The sequence below is a fragment of the Rattus norvegicus genome, chromosome 10 (genome assembly GCF_021556685.1).
Source record: "Rattus norvegicus strain SHRSP/BbbUtx chromosome 10, alternate assembly SHRSP_T2T, whole genome shotgun sequence".
Lineage (NCBI taxonomy): Eukaryota > Metazoa > Chordata > Mammalia > Rodentia > Muridae > Rattus > Rattus norvegicus.
The window spans coordinates 14,862,750-14,879,469 of record NC_141543.1 but is presented as its reverse complement, the minus strand read 5'-3'; the positions used below and the strand labels follow the sequence as shown (position 1 = coordinate 14,879,469).

Genomic DNA, 16,720 nt, shown 5'->3' with positions numbered 1-16,720 from the left:
ACACCTCTTTGCTTTAATTACTTTGGACTTCTTTGTGGCAGTAGGCCTGATAGAAACAACTGGTGTGAATGTGGGGGTGGGGAGGGGTGTGGTTTTAGAGCTTTTGACCTCTAGTCATTTTGAGCCATGTGCTTGCCCGATACCATAGTGGCTACGGTGTGTTACAGGGGTAGCCTTTTCTTCTGAGAGTCCCAGAGTCAGAAGGTGCTAAGGTTTATCTTCGCTCCTTCCCTGCTTCTTTGACTCTGAGCCTTCAGCCCATGAAGGCTGTTTTCCACATCCAGGGTACTCTTCTCCCTCTATTTAATAACCTCACCAAAAGTGCCATACCCCGAGCTGTGTCCCACCAATCTCCTTGCTGATCCTAAATCCAGCTATGTCGAAGATCAAAATTACCCATCTCTTCCTCCCCTGCAGGCAGCATTATTCACAGCACCTAGTATGTCTTCTGCTTCAGGGGCCCAGCACAGGTCAGCTGACATGGTTGTTCTCTGGGTAAAGACTGCTTACATACTACAGAGCGCTTACTCTCCAGGCCCTTCCCCCTGATAGCAGAGGTACATTGTTCCTCCCACATAGGTGTTGCCAGCCACAGCTGCTCATCTCCTGGTAACAGAATCGCCACGTTTGAGAATTGTATTTCTAGACATTTAAAAATTCACATTTCAAATTGAAGACTTAATGGAAAAGTCACAGATTATTGAGCACATGGGGAGTGACGTGGAAAAGAAACAAAAATTAATTATAGAAAAGGAACTAAGTGCTTGAATAGAGCAGGCAAGTGAAGCATACAAATTGAACTCTATTATCTTTTTCTGAGCAGTCTGTTTGGATTTGGAAGGCCTAAGTGGCAACACAGACAAAACATTCTTGAGTTCTGTTTGCTCTTCCTGTTAGGTTTACAGCGTCGTTTCTCAGAGAGCGGGCATTTATCCTTAGTAATAGCACAGAGCACATATGTCCTGGATCAATAACACAAAGAAGGAAATCAGCGTGAGATGCCTAGTTGGGGAGGGAGGCACACAGTCAGTAGAGAGAGCAAATGCTTGGCGATCCTGGAGCACTCAGCTAGCAAAGGTAGGGGGAGATGCGTGATGCTGGAACTCAGGCAGCTATCATGATGCTGGAACTCAGGCAGCTATCATGATGCAGGTCTTTGCAAGTTTGGTAAGACTGAATTTAAGTCCTGACAGCCAAGCTTGGACACACACACACACACACACACACACACACACACACAATTAAATAATTAAGTAAACAAGTAAGTAAATAGATATGACCAAACCCACTATGCAATAAGGCTGCTCAAGTGTATGGCTTATGGGTTAGTTGCCTTGTGACTCTTTGCAACATGGCCATGTCCTCCAATGCCTCCTCATTTCATTCCTTTCATTGGAAATGAGAATGCCATTCCCTACATGAGTATCTGGGAATGACCAGTCAGGACACATAGCAGAGTCTGGCACATGAGAGCTAACACCTAGTCAGAGATCAATAATTGCTAATGGGTACAGGCTGAACACCTACAATCTGAGCCTCTAGGATCACAGGAGTCCCAAGCATCAGAGATGTTTCCTTGTTGTTACTCCTGTTAATTTCACTACTGTGTTGTGGTAAGTCTTGAACCTCAGACCTCATGCTTATGAGACTAGTACCTTACCAATGAGCTACAGCACCAATTCCTGAGACCTTTTGAGAACCAGCATTATACGAATAAAAACTGGCAAACCTGACTTCATATGAGGGGTCCTACTGAACATGTAATGCAATGAAAACATGTAAAATAAGCTTCAGTTTATGCGTGTAAAGATTATGAGAGGCATTTTGGATATATATATACATATATATGAACTTCACACACAAAGGCATATATATATGTATATATACATATATGTTTGTATATATGTATAAATATATGCATTTGTGTGAACTTTGTTTTTAGATATGAGTTCCAGCTCCAGGATATACATATATGCTTATATACACACATAGTAAATAATAAGAGATCTGGAATATTCCCAGGAATTCAAAAGAGAAAGTCTCAACCTACATTGTTACCATCAGGATGATGTCTGTGGAGTGTTGACAAATTCAAAAGGAAGAAACAACCCTAACACATTGCTTGGAGTATTCTGAACATTTCGTGAAGAGCAATGGCGGATACCCTGCCTGCCCACTCTCTGCTGCTCTCTGCCTCTCTACTTCTATGCTTCTTACTTTCTGTTTAACTCTCTCTCTCTCTCTCTCTCTCTCTCTCTCTCTCTCTCTGTCTCTCTCTCTCTCTCTCTCTCTCTCTCTCTCTCTCTCTCTCTCTCTCCTATAATCTTCAGAGCTCAGGAGAGAGAGAATGAATCCTAACACAACACGATTTATTTTCCCCACATTCCGTTCTGTTTTAATAATTATCATATCGACTCTGAATTTATTACAGTACAAGGATGACTTTATATGGAATCTCATGAATTTAAACATTAATGTAAGATAAATTAGTTTTAAATTGAATTCCTCGAATGCAATTGAATGTGTTTCCGTACGATGAATAAGGAATTTTCCAAATAAAATCTAAATCTCTGATGTTTCATTTTGGAAGCGGGTGGAAAAAAATATGTGGGGATATTTGATAAGGTTGAAATATGATTACAGTGCAATAGATTAGTCATATGCTATAAGCTATTTTTTTTAAACTGGAGAGAAAGCATTTGGGATAGAGTTTAGTAGAGAAAACAAGATTTCTATGTATGTCTTTATTAAGTCTCATTACTTACAACTAAACATAAGCTGTTTGTACAATAGTTCTCTAAAAGGACAGAGTTCCTTACATTTTTTTAAGAATCAAATTCACTTGTTGTTGTTGCTCTCTCCCCATGCATGATATATGTGAGTATCTATGTGCATGTGTACATGCATATGCGAAGGCACAGCTGTGTACATTTACATGTGAAGACCAGTTGTTATTTTTTCAGAATGTGAGCCACATCATTTTCTGGGACTGTGTTTGTTTGTTTGTTTGGTTGGTTGGTTGTATTTTCTTTGCATTTTTAAGCTATTAGAAGACATGTTACTGCTGTTCCTTTAAGAGAGCAGTCGCAGTAGGTTTTCCTGTAGACCTGCGCCCAACCTAGCCCCGGGTTCTTCACCACTTTAGCAATGTCAGGGGTGAACCCCAGCTCATGAAGTCGGCTTAAATCCAGTCAAAAAGTGACTTGTTCTCCCGACATTCGGGCCACTCTTTCATCAGGTCACTGTTAGAAGTCACAAGGTTTGTAGCTTGGTGATACTGGTGTTTACCTTCCTCCTCTGGTTGCACGCTGAGTAGAGGTGAAGTAAAACATTATTAATTATTTTATTAGTTAATTAATTAATTTACATCTTGATCACAGCTTTCTCTTCCTCACCTCTTCCCAGTCCCTTGCTTTGACCTCCTGTTAGCCCCATTCACCCTCTCCTCCCTTCCTCCTCAGAAAGAAAGGAAGCCTCCCATCGATATCAATTTATGTTCGCGTATCAAGTTCTGGTAGGATTAGGTACATCTTGTCCTATTGAAGGTAGACCAGGCAGCCCAGTTAGGGGAAAGGGTTCCAAAGGCAGGGAACAGAGTCAAAGACTGCTCCAGCTGTTAGGAGTCCCATGAAGACTGAGCTGTACATCTGTTACATATGAGCAGAGAGCCAGGTCAGTTCTATGCATGCTCTCATGTTGTTGTTGCAGGTTCTGTGAGCTCCCTTGAACCCAGGTTATTTAATTATGTGGGTTTTTTGTGGTGTTCTTAATCTCCCTGGCTCCTACAATCCCTTCTCCTCCTCTTTCACAGGATTCCCCAAGCTCCACCTAATATTTGCCTATGGGACTCTTCCTATGTTTCCATCAGTTGCTGGATGAAACCACTCAGATGACAGTTATGCCAGGCTCCTGTCTGGTCTCCCTGGTTCCTGCAGGCCTCCAGGAAAATAGGCAGCGTTGTAGAGCAGGAAATGGGGCATAGGGTATGGGGTACAGTTTACCGCTGTTTGGTATACTGTCCAATTTTTTGGCATTTTATCTTAATTTTAAATATTAATTATGTCTATGTGTATGAATCTGTAAATTAATATGTTAAGTGCCTGGAGAAGCTGGAAGAGAATGTCAGATCCCCTGTAGTTACAGTTACTGATAGTTGTGAGGCACTCAGTTCAGGTGCTATGAACCAAACTCTAGTCTTGCGAAAGAGAAGCAAGCACTCTTGGCCACTGAGCCATGGGTTAGCCTGATGGGCCAGTGAGCACAGAGACTGTCCTCTGTGTCATGGTCTTAGCAAGAGGATTGTGAATATGTGACACCAAGACTAGCTTTGAATTTTTTTCCTTAAAATGAGTTCTGTGAATTGAACTTAGGATTCAGTTCCTCGTGCCTGCTTGTGTGTACTAACCAAGCCGCCTTTACAGCCCAACTGCTATTTCTTCCCCTTTAAGCTCCTTTGCTATTAAGTTTCTCTGTGTATAATCTACCAGGGACTAAGAAGATTCTCCTGCAAAGTAGGCCAACAGGTAGTTGTCACCAGTGAAGAAAATGCTTCTATTAAAGAAGAAATGGAAAAAGCATGTTCTGCACCTTATCAGACTGGGAATTATGGCAGGGATAGAAATGCTTATTGACATGGCCAGGGCTTTTGCTCAGTTGCTGGGAATGTCTTATGGGGAGGGTGCAGCTGAGGCCTCACCAATATTATTTATCACACTTCAATAGGGTGATCTTTTCAAAGCCTGGATGTGACCATGTCATTCCCTTGCTCTACAGTGCTTTCAAAATGCTGTCTAAATCCCTTTCGGCTTGCAAAGCTCAGGGCATCCATCCTTCATTGCATTATCCTTCTCCCTCTCTTCAACCCCATGCCGTCTTTTCTAATCTTTAAGGGTCATCTTCCCTCACACCAATGTATGTCATCTACTGACACACTCGCCTGGATGGGAACCTTCCTCCTTCTGCTGATTCAACTGTCCTGGTCTTAGTATTCTGGCCGCACTTCTGTAGGCCAAATGACCTCCATGAAACTTCAGACTGTCAGCTCGATCAGCCCTGACTGGTGTGTTCTGCTTCTCTCCAAGGCAAAAATGTGGTATCCTCTTCCTTCTGTTTTAGAGGCCATTTTCACCAATGGCTCTGTTACCACTGAGCTGCATGCTCTGTCTGCCTTTGGATGTCATCCCTCCACCTTCTTGCTTTCTAGTTCTAAGTTGGCACACAGTAGATCCATGAGAAGTAAGCAAACGTCTCTTTATCATGGAGATCTGAGGAGCCAACAGGAAAGACAGGAAGGTATATATAGGCTGCCCTAAATTATTTAAAGTAACAGGAAGGTAAGTTACTCATGGGTGACATCCTGTCACCACTCCCTGCTCCTAGTTTGGTCCAATGAATAGAAGGAAGAAGTAAAAATCCTAAGAAACTAGTGGAGTTCTAGATGTTCTAAGAGCCCGACAGCAGGAAGATGATGCAGTGATGCAATACATGGAGGAAAACAGTGGAAAAGAAACCAGCAAGTTCGATGGCTAGACGTTGTATTTAGCACAGGCGTGAGGGAACAGTATTATGTGATGAAGTAAAATCAGCATATAGATATAGACATGTCTATATGCATTTATAAGAATATACTATATGTATGTATATGTATATATTCACACAAACATATATGTGAACTAAAATCCATCCATATTTTGAAATATTATTTAATTATCAAAAATTAACTTGTACTAGGAGGAAGGTCATCCTTTTTTATTTTTTATTTATTATTGGATATTTCTTTATTTACATTTCAAATGTTATTCCCTTTTCCTGTTTCCTGTCCTTAAGTCCCCTATCCCCTTCCCTTCTTTTATAAGGGTGTTCCTCTCCCCATCTAAACCCCCCTAACCCCCCACTCCAGACGTTCCCTTGCGTGTGTGTTTTTCTGTGATTGGGTTACTGAGGAGATTGTCCCGAAGCCTGTAGGCCTGAATTTGATCCCTGGGGCATACAGCTGCTAAAGCTGTCTTCCTATTGGTTAACCAGTACCAAATTGTCAGCCCTGAAAACACCTTATACAGACCAAATATGTAGTGTTTATGAATATATGTGTATAATGCATGAAATAATTTGTAAAAGAGCAAGGAGATGTATATGTCAGTGTTTAGAGGAATGAAGGGGAAGGGAGAAATGTAATTGCATGAAGATAAACAGAAATAAAACAGTTGTTCCCTGACCTCCACGCATACATTGTAGTACCTGTATGTGGGCAGATATACCCAAAGTATCAATAAACATATGCATACCCAATAAATAAATATAACTCTTAAAAATGAACAACAAATTAATGCCAAATATACATAATTAAAAACAATATAAATGGTTTCTCTTTAAGTGCATATAGATAAGGGGAGCTAAAGAAAGTCTGCATGTTCATTCTAATATATACAGCAAGAGGCTGAAACCACAGCGACCCCTTACTCTTCTAAGTTCCTGGATTCAAGGTTGACAAGGTAGCCTTATTTTTCTCTTATTTATATTTGGACTTTAATAACTCACACAAAGTTATAATAGATTGACAAAGAAAAATATCACAGAAACCCTGAGAAGATCTTAGAAAAGTCAGGCAAACAACTCCCAGTCTGTGCAGGACTTCTTACCTTGTAGATGTGCAGCAATGGCTGGAAACATGGTCCTAGCCACATACAGAATTAGGTGTTGGGGTAGAGGCAAGGAGACTACTGATCATCATATGGTACATAGAGGCACACCTACAATAAAGGCACAGCGAGTCTGCAATGCCCACAGGGCCAAGACTGAGAACATCCGCTCCTCCGTGGTATGAGGATGCCCTGTATTGAGATGAGGTGTGTCGTAGCTTTCCCAATAAACCTGCCATAATTGTGACTCTGAAGCTTCTAGGTCACTCATAAGCCTTGCTTAGAGGTCATTCTACAGTCTGGGTAGGCGACAGTTTAACACTGTACTAGTTGGCTTTCTCGTAGAGAAAATAAAATCCATCTTGAGTAGAACAGGAGTGGGAGGCATTCTGTCACAATCAGAGAATGAACTTCAGGAAGTGGCACTGGGCTATGAAAACACAAGGCCGGCTCCCTGTGCCTCACTTTCTCCAGCAAGTTTCCTTCTTCTAGGGTTCCCAAGACCTTCCATATCTGTAACACACTATGGGAGGTAAAGTAAAAACATAGAACTTACAGGGAACAGTTCACATTTGAACCATGATAAGCACTCGGTTGAATATGTGAGGGTGTATCTTATGCAAACATGAAAACTTTATTGAGCTGTAGGATCTAAAGATTTTCTGTAGGAAACACAATCTATTCCTTCGTGATTTACCATCTAAGCCTTCCACAGGTCCCCCCATATTTTGTCCTTCAAACAAATGTTTCTGGAATTTAATCAACTGTAGCCATGGAAGGGTCCAGCACTCCATCTCATTAGGTGCACCTTATTTGCACACAGTCTTCTCATCATCATCTCATTAGCATATGCAAAAGCAGAGGGTGAGAGAGCCATCCGTGCAAATCCATCTGAACTCCAACCGTACCTCAGCTTGATCAAATTTTAATGATTTGTCTGAGCTCAGAAAGTTCCTCTCCTTTGACTGTGTTGCTTCTCCAAGTGTGTGGCTAAAATGACAAACAACCTCGAGATTTTACTGTTAACATATTCTAGTTCTGTCATCCAAGCATAAACTAAAATACCCTGAAACACATCTAACACTTAACTGCTAATGACATCTACAAATACCCTCCAATGAAATGAGCATGGCATAGCACTAAAATAGTCTAATACATGGGCTTCTTTTTCCTAACCTATCTATACTTGGATAAGTTTAATGTATTTCTTTGATAATATATTTCTTTGATTATATATACATATATATACATATATATACATATATATTTGATTACATATACATATATATATATATATATATATATATATATATATCAGGCTTAACAGCAATTCAGGCACTCAAGCTTAACAGCAAATTTCTTTACCTGCTGAGTCACTTGCTCGCCCTATGAGTATTTTCTTTAACATAAATTATTAAAGAGTATTTCTTTAATACAAAGGTGATAACTCTAATCCAAGTATAATAACCAATTTATGACTCCTAGCCTTATTATCTTTGTTGTCCCTGGCATTTGAGGTGAAGAGTTATTAGGCTGCTACCTAGTCTACACCCCTGACGAGAATGGTCAGCAAAAGAGAAGACACCACCTCAGTTGCGTATTCTAAGGCTGTATGGTTTATGCAGCAGCAAACAGAACAAAGACTATTGAAGTTTCACTTTCAAAACAGAACCCAGCGTTCCCTCCAAGGAGGCAACATAAAATTGCTGTCATAAAACTGGGAGAAGGTTGCTAGTGGGAATTTACCGAATGGTATCACTAATTAAATAAGACACTTTGGAATTAATTGACAGCCTACACTTAAGAATATAATTGCATATTAATCAACCATTTGTAGACAAAAGTTCAATGCTATTTATTATGTGAGGATAAAACTTTCTTCCCCAGTTTTCAAAGCTAAGGATTCAACTCCATTCCTTAATTCATCTCCAGAAATGACTCCACTGTATTTGTGTTTGAGACACCCTAGTGAATAAATAAGCGGGAGATTCTGTGGGGAATGACGCCCAGGGATTTATCATGAAAAGAGCAATTGCAGACATATGTCATATGTCATTACCAGAGAGTTGGTGACAGTGCTATTCATTATGTGGTTTCAGAGGGTTCTAAATTAGAGGAATGGATTATTGGAAGTGGATGATTTCCCCAGATTGCTCCTTAATAGTGACTAAGGGGTCTGCGTTGCTCACATTTGCAATGAAAATGGGGCCAAACCCCAGCAGTGTTGGATGGAATGAAATGTAAGGTCCATTGTGTAGCAGCTTGAGATGCCGCCTAACTGTGCTCTTTTCGCTTGGTGTAAATGTCCCAGGATCTCAAAGGTTGTGGTGTTCCCAGCAACTGCAAAGGCAGTAAAGAGAAAGCTCCTTGGTCCCTCACCTTCTCCCAGCCTCCTTGCTGCAGTGGGTATGCACAGAAGTCATTTCTTTGCCAGCCGAAAAAGAAAATGGAAATTATCCACAAGCCTGTTCCCATAGCTGGGAGCTCAGTGACTTCATCCCTTGTGGAATAGTGTTCCTCTATCCTCAGTGGCCTCATTTCCCCTCTGATTGAGCAGACTATTGCTCTGTTCATTTATATAGTCACTACAGAGTTCTATACCTACTAGGTGCTGATACTCAAATTTAGGAGCAAGCCAGCCTCTCAGCGATGTTGGCTGAGAGAGTCATGCCTGTATATGACTCAGTTCAGTTCACACTGTCTACCAGGGCTGACAGATTGTATGTGGTATGTCTGTAAAGTGTCTGTCTGTGTGTACATATTCATGAGGAGGCTGGAATTCAAGGCTGAATATCATTTTCATGTGTCATAGTCCTTTTCATTGGAGAAAATGTCTCTCATTATTTTGACACTCACCTATTAGGCTAGTCTGCTATCCAGCACTCTAAAGAATTTACCTGTTACTCAACCTCACCAGAGCTGGGATCACCATGCCCAGCTGTTTAATATGGCAGGAGCTTTACTGACTTAGCTATGTCCTCTCTGTTCCCCGGAGACTTATTTTAACAACAACATCCTTTTCTTCCCATCATGCGCCATGTCCTACGTCTCCCACCAGCCTTTTCACTGAACTCATAATTGTCTTAGTCATGTTTTTACATGCATGTTACCTCTCTTTCTCTCTCTAGAAGGGACATGTCCTATAATCAAGAATATTTTAACAATAGTGTCTTGACTTTAGTTCATATTCAATAATTATTTGGTGGTAGTGGACAGTTTAAGGCAAGGAAACAGAAGGGAGACTATAAGGGGGAGAAGGCTTGAAGGTTCAAGAAAAACCTGTAGAACTGACCTTGAACATAATAAGTGTGTAGGAAGTATGTGGGAGGTGTCGAGAAGGGCTGGATCAGACAAGAGATAAGCGCCGGTTGGGGAGGCAAAATTGATGAACTGGAGACTGGAAAGTGGCCAGAGTTTTGCAACACACTGGAAGAATTCAGTTGTCTGGAGAGGCAGAGCCTAGAAAGGCCTTTGATAGGATGCTTGTGACTTTATGAGAGGTCTTCTATAGAAAGAAGGTGAAGAAGATGGCCAGAACATTGCCTGCATAGAGTAGAACTCTCAGGAACTTTGTGGGGTGAGTAAATTTATAGAGAGCAGTGGGCAATTGGTTTATTTATTAGACATGATCTCAGGTAAACCAGGCAAGCTTTGAAATCCCTATGTCCCAGAACAAGACTTTGAATATCAGAACCTCCTGCCTTTACCTCAGGAGTTCTGGGATTACATGTATGCAAATGCCATGTTCAACCTATACAGTGCTATAGATGGAACCCAGAGCTATGTACTTGCTAGGCCAGTACTCTATCATCTAAGACATGTGTGCATCTACCTTTCATCTGTCTGCTGTCTGTCTGTCTGTCTGTTGTCTAGTTATCATTATCTATCTGTCTATCTGATGTTTTTCTTTTAAGAATCCTTGCTGAACAACTAGAATTTTAAGGCAGGGGTAAGTAGTATGCTATTCTAACATTCTTAAGGAAAGCAGGAATATTCTTCCCCAGTGTGAGAGTTCTAGGGAGAGGGCAACTGAACAGGATGCTGATTACCTTGACTCTCAGAGTCATACTTTCAGGCTCCTTGCTGACCTTTTGTATCTGAAAACCAAATTTCCCTTAAAAAATCAAAATCCAGATAATCGTAAGAAGGTATCTCCATTATGGAACAAATCCCACCAAGAGAGCCAGGTACAGGATTCTCAACTTGTACTTTTTCAAGTTTCAAAGCTTAGCAATAACCTGATTGTATGAATGCAAATGGCCTATTAATATCACCTCCTACATAATCAGAATAGGAAACAAGACTGTGCTTGTTTTAATCGGAATTGGCCAAGCTTCAGTGCCAGGAAGACTTTTAGATCTCAGTGGCTTCATGAGGTTAAGCTGATTATCTGTGGCGTGAAGTGTGGACACTCTTATTTGTGTTCCCAAGTGAGATGTGTTCGCACACAAGAACACGATGGCATGGGCAACTCTGTCCTACAGTGCGATGCAGTCTCCAGCTCCTCCCATCTCTACACTGAGGGTGCAAAGGACGGGAGTGTATTGGGATCTAGGTCTGGTGGAATGCAGAAAAAGCTCATCTTCTTCCACCACTTTGCCAGAAGGTAATCACCCAAATTACTTGTAATTCCCAAAGGAGCGAGAAAAATAAACCATCTGAAGAAAAAAATAAATCTGGTGTCTTTTGTCATGTTGCCATTCTGATTGTGGTGAGGCAGAGTCTCAAAGGAGTTTTAATTTGCATTTCTCTGGAGGGACAAGATGTTGTACACTACAGACATGCCCAGTGGTAGGGGCATCTCTCTGGTGATTTTAACATCTCATCAAACTGAAAACTGAAAGTAAATAATCACATCTTGTTTCCCCAAACAAGAGGGCAGTGCCCGAGGAATGATGTCTGAGGTACTCCTCAAACCACACTAATGCATACACACACATAAAAATATTTAATTTCTGAACATTAAGCAGTAAACAAATATTTTACTACACTAATTTTTTAAATTTTATTTTTGAGAATGAGTATTTTGCCTCTATATATAGCAATGCACCATGGTTCTCATAGAAGCCAGAAGCTGGTGTTGTATACCATCAGACTTGAGTTAACTAGGTTTGTAAGCTGCTACAGGTGCTTGGAATCAAATCCAGGTCCTTTGGAGGAATTGTTAAGCCATCTCTTCAGATTCCTCCTTTTATATTTCAAACAAGAAAACAGGCACAGAGTTTTGCAAGAACAAAGAAACCAGCAAAGTCTACAGAGGATAAACTAGAGGCCCAAGAAAGATGTAGTCCACATGGCACAACAAAGAGTGACCAAGTTCGAACAAGCTACCAGAGAGAGACTGCTGAAGCCGAGTCTTAAGACAACCCTATTTTTCCAGGCACACAGTTCCTGTTTTAAGTCACCATTATCTGTCTACCCTACAGCTAGCTTGCCCAGAAGGCAGACTTGCAATGATGCTCGCTGGAAGTGAAAGCAAGCCACCTTTGCCAAAGACCAAATGGCATCCCCAAACAAATCTGGTATATTGTTATAGTGACAGAAAAACTAACCAAGACCAACTGTCTTCCATTGTTAGGTCTAGAGCTCACTAATGAGGCTAGGCTGACTGGGCATCAGGTTCCAGGGATCATTTTGCCTAGTCTCTCACAATGCTAGGTTTTGTAGTATATACCGAGACGCCTAATATTTTATCTGGGTTCTATGGGGATTAAAATTAGACTGTCATGTTCACTTTACTGACAGCATTTTACCTCCAGACCCACAGATTCATGTGGGTATTTACTGCTACAGGCTACTATCATTAGACTGAGAGCATGAAGAATACAAAGGTCTTCATCATGAACTTCCAGTGATGTAAATAGCCCTAATAGAATTAGTGGCTAACTTGATGGATTGCGATCCTCTTCACTTGGCAGAGATGAGCCTGCATTGTAGAGTAAACTCAGGATACCGCCAAGGTGAGTGGTCAGTGACACACACTGGCTAGCATTGCTCAGCAAAGGCTTGAGACCAGATGTCCTTACTTTTAAAGAGTTCAGAGAGTTTGTTTTCCTAGGTTTAAATTGCTGTCAACTCAGGCTAGGTGGCACTTGGTGATGTGTGACCTGTAATCTCAGGCTTTTTCTTCATTATTTATATCATTTCTATTAGCCTCGGTGACGGTGACTTCCCTCTTTGACTCAAAGTTGTCACCTTTCTAAAATGTTCCCCTCCCACTTCCATGCCCCTTTCTCTGGGCGACTTCATGTGTTTAGCCGGAGTTACTTGCATATGCGTGTGTGTGTGCGTGTGCCTCTGTGCGTGTGTGGGATGCTGTTGTTTACTAGAGAATGGGCAATTTTTGGTGTCTTTGTCAGTGAAGAAAATGAGTCCATCCTCCCAAGGAACAACTAACTGCCAATGTTCCTTAGAAAGGGGTGGATGTCATAAGCTCTGTCACTCTCCATGAGAAAATAATGAGGGACTCTGTTTTGGCTAAGTTTTATGTCAACTTGACATAAACTAGAGTCAACTGGAAGGAGGGAACTTCAATTAAGAAAATGCTGCTATGCTGTAGGGAATGTTCTTAATTAGTCATTGATGGGAGAGGACTCCTTGTGGGTGGTGCTATTCCTGCACTGGTGGTCCTAGATTGTATGAGAAATCAGGCTGAGCAAGGCAGTAAGCAGCTCTCCTCCATGGCCTCTGCATTAGCTGCTGTTTTCAGATACCTGCCTTGATTGGTTTTCTCCTGACTTGAACTATTACCTGCAAGTATAAAGTGAGATAAAAGCCTTTCGTGAGTTCCTTTGGTCATGACTCTTCATCACAGCAGTAGTAACCCTAACTAAGACAGGCTCCATCTAGTGCAGGTAACCCCAACTGCTGAGAATTTATGAGGACAACTGCCAGACCAAGTCTAGAAGACATTGTTTTCTGCATTTTGTTGGCCCCTCTTACACCATGTTCCCTGAGGCCAGTGTCCGTGTTTCAATACGTCAGTGTCCCTCATTCACACAGATGGGCGTCAGAGTGCCCACGTAAACATGCTTAAGATAAAGGCAGCTTCACTTTTGTACCTGTGATATCTAAGCTGAACCTTCAGGGACGGAAAACTGTTTAAGATGCTTGAGCTTCCTATTGGAAAGCAGTTCCGGCATAGAGCTAACCAACCATCCAGTCTCCCTAAACATCAGCCGCCTTCCGAGTGAGCAGGAATGACAGGAGAACACACATGGACACTGGTAGCATCTACCACTGGGCTTTCTGGGCTTGATTGAAAAGGAATAATCCCTGTTCTAGCCTCAGTCTGTGGCCAGGATTAAAAAGCATCTTAGTGAACGAAAGACTTACTTAATCTAACTTACTTAATCTTATGGACGGTTGTTTACCACTGCAGGGAGTCAGGACAAGAATTCAAGCAGGAACCTGGACGTGGGTCTGCTTGCCATTTCATACAGGATTATGTCCAGTCATGACACTCACATCACAGTGGAGGAACAACAGCTACTTTCTTGTTTTAGGGATGTGAACCAGCTTATACTCGGCTAGCTTTCTTATAGGGCTCAGGATGACCTGTCTAGACACTGTCATCCACAACATGCTGGGCCTTTCTCCATCAGTTCACAAGCAACAGTATCCCCCAGAGACTTGCCTCCAAGCACTTTTGATCTGGGCTATTCCTCACCTGAGTCCTCAGATGACTATAGGCTGTGTCAAGTTGATAATTAAAGCTAACTGGGACAGTTGCTCAGACAGTGTGATGATCTCTGAACCTGGGCAATATCTCAGTTCAGTGAATATTGGCTATTTTTAAATGTTCATCAATACCTACACTCATGGGCAGGATCACCCCTGTTATAATGAGTTACAGTAGTAATGGGAGTAACCCATCTTCTTTACATCCTCAAACATCATGGGGTAGAAGACACTGATACATGTGCCCACACCGTTTATTTGTGCATCTTGGTTTTGTACGAAAACAAGGTGAGTGCATACCCATCATTTCCAGCATCTTTGTCCTGGTCTGGAAATGATTGCTGCCTTTGCCATCATTAACACCATTGACAGTCTCTCCACACAGAAAGGCTGAGGCTGCATTCTCGGCAGCACAGTGCTGCCGAGACATCGACAGACTCAATAAATGCCCTGAAATTTAACATGCGTCTGCTGTCTGCTGAGCAGCTCTGGGCACAAATAGGTTTCTTTTATTATGGACAGAAAGGCCAAGTGAAATTTTAATCAGACAGACAAGGAAGGTATCTTAGAACACTGAAATGCCAGCCCTGCTGGTATTTCCACAATATTGAACTTGTCTTCTGGGGGCCTTTGTGGCGATTTCAATTAGCTGTGAGACACACTGCCTATGTTTTCACAAATTCTCCCCTTTTTAATTAAGCCTCCGTTCATCGGGATGTTAGAAAGCACATGATTCTTCCTGTAATACACAGAGTACCGAGGAAGAAATTAAACAGTTGAAACATTTGGATTTAGAAAGTACACTGTTACACCAATACTCATGCACAAGGCCAAGCTCACAGTATTTTTCTTATTCAGTCTTTTGAGCCCCATCCTCCCTGCTACCTCAGTCTTTTGGTTCTAGGATTATCAAATAATATAATTGTGAGTTTGGTGCCTGAATGATAATCTTTCTTTGATTTTTAGAATGGTGTGGAAGAAAATATATGATGGATAGTGGGTGGTGTACTAAAACAAAAACCATGAGCTAACAAACAGGCTTTAAATGAAAATATGTGTTAGCATTATTAAAGTGACCTGTTTGCTCTTTGCTTAGTTTATTTTTCTTGAAAACAATGAAGCACCTCTTTGTATGTTAAGATGCCTGAAAGCATTGAAATGTTGGAGTAAAGACAGGTCTATCTTTACTTCAGTTAAAGTTTTGTCAAATTATGAGTGTTATTAGGGACATTGAGAAAGATATTCCTAGCATGTGAAGGTATATAGTGCATCTCTGACAGCCATTCATTCCCCTCTCCCGCCATCTCTTATGAATCCACGTGTCCACCCACCCATCCATCTACCAAAACTACCTATTTATCCATCCATCTACCCACTCATTATCACCCACTAATTGCTCCCTCTATTTATGGGCTTTTACATTCATCCATTGCTTCATTAAATTCAGAGTGTAATTAAAATCTTCCTTAAAATATAATCGATATGCTAATCACTACCTTGGAAATACTTGCATCTTCTACTGAATTTGAATGTTGAAATTCCAACCATCTAGGTAACACTATTGGGAGACAAAGTCTGCGGGAGGGGACTGAAGCAGGACGGAACCCCCATGAGCAGGACCAATGCCCTTCACAGGGTAACTCAATAGACCCTTTAATCTTTTCATCAACTCAAGTAAAGTTTGAAATAACTATGGAAAACTGGACTGACATCTTGAACTTGATTGTTCCATCCCACAGGTATAATAATAACTCTCCTTTAACAAGCTTCCCCTGGGTGTGGCATTTTGCTAGAGTAGCCTAAAGGGATGGTGGCGGAGATGATTATAATGCACAATTATAACATGCTACCCACCATGCTGGTACTTCTGGCGAGAACTCCTGGTGAAATTTGAGCTTGAGACTAGATTTTGTTTACATACTTGTGTTTCAAGTCTGCACACATATATTTCCTTGAAAAGTATCAGACAAAGATGTGCTTGACATATCTGAGTTTGTGTGGGAAGAGCCGAAAGGCAAAGTCAAGGGGATCTCATTGACTTCCTTCTTTATATATTTTTAAAGAAATTTTGTTTGCTTGAAGGTGAAGCTCCCATGGAGTCTGAGTGGAATCGTGGAGTCAGTAATTCTGAAGTTCCCAGTGCATTTCTGAACCATCTAGCCTCTGGCTAATGAAACAAGTTTTATTCAGACAGGCTTCCTCTCCTGCCAGCTGTCCACCCACAGTTTCAGGGCTAATTTTACTCTCCAAACTCACATTGATGCATTTGCTTTCTGCTGATTCCTGACTAGTCAGGAACACCCTGGCTCCTTGGAGGATACAGTGCAGGGAACATCAGGACACATGTGTCCTCCAGGAAGAGGAAGACATGGTACCGTTATCAACCTGGCAGTAGCAATTGC

At 41.4% G+C, this 16,720-nt stretch overlaps 1 protein-coding gene and 1 pseudogene across 32 annotated transcripts in view; one reads left to right on the top strand and one right to left on the bottom strand.

Moving 5' to 3' along the window:
- Nucleotides 1-14,748, bottom strand: part of Rpl11-ps1 (ribosomal protein L11, pseudogene 1) — an 88,268-nt pseudogene extending 73,520 nt beyond the window's left edge.
- The window catches only part of Rbfox1 (RNA binding fox-1 homolog 1), a 1,541,605-nt gene that overhangs the window by 765,029 nt on the left and 759,856 nt on the right, over nucleotides 1-16,720 (top strand). The window lies entirely within an intron of this gene.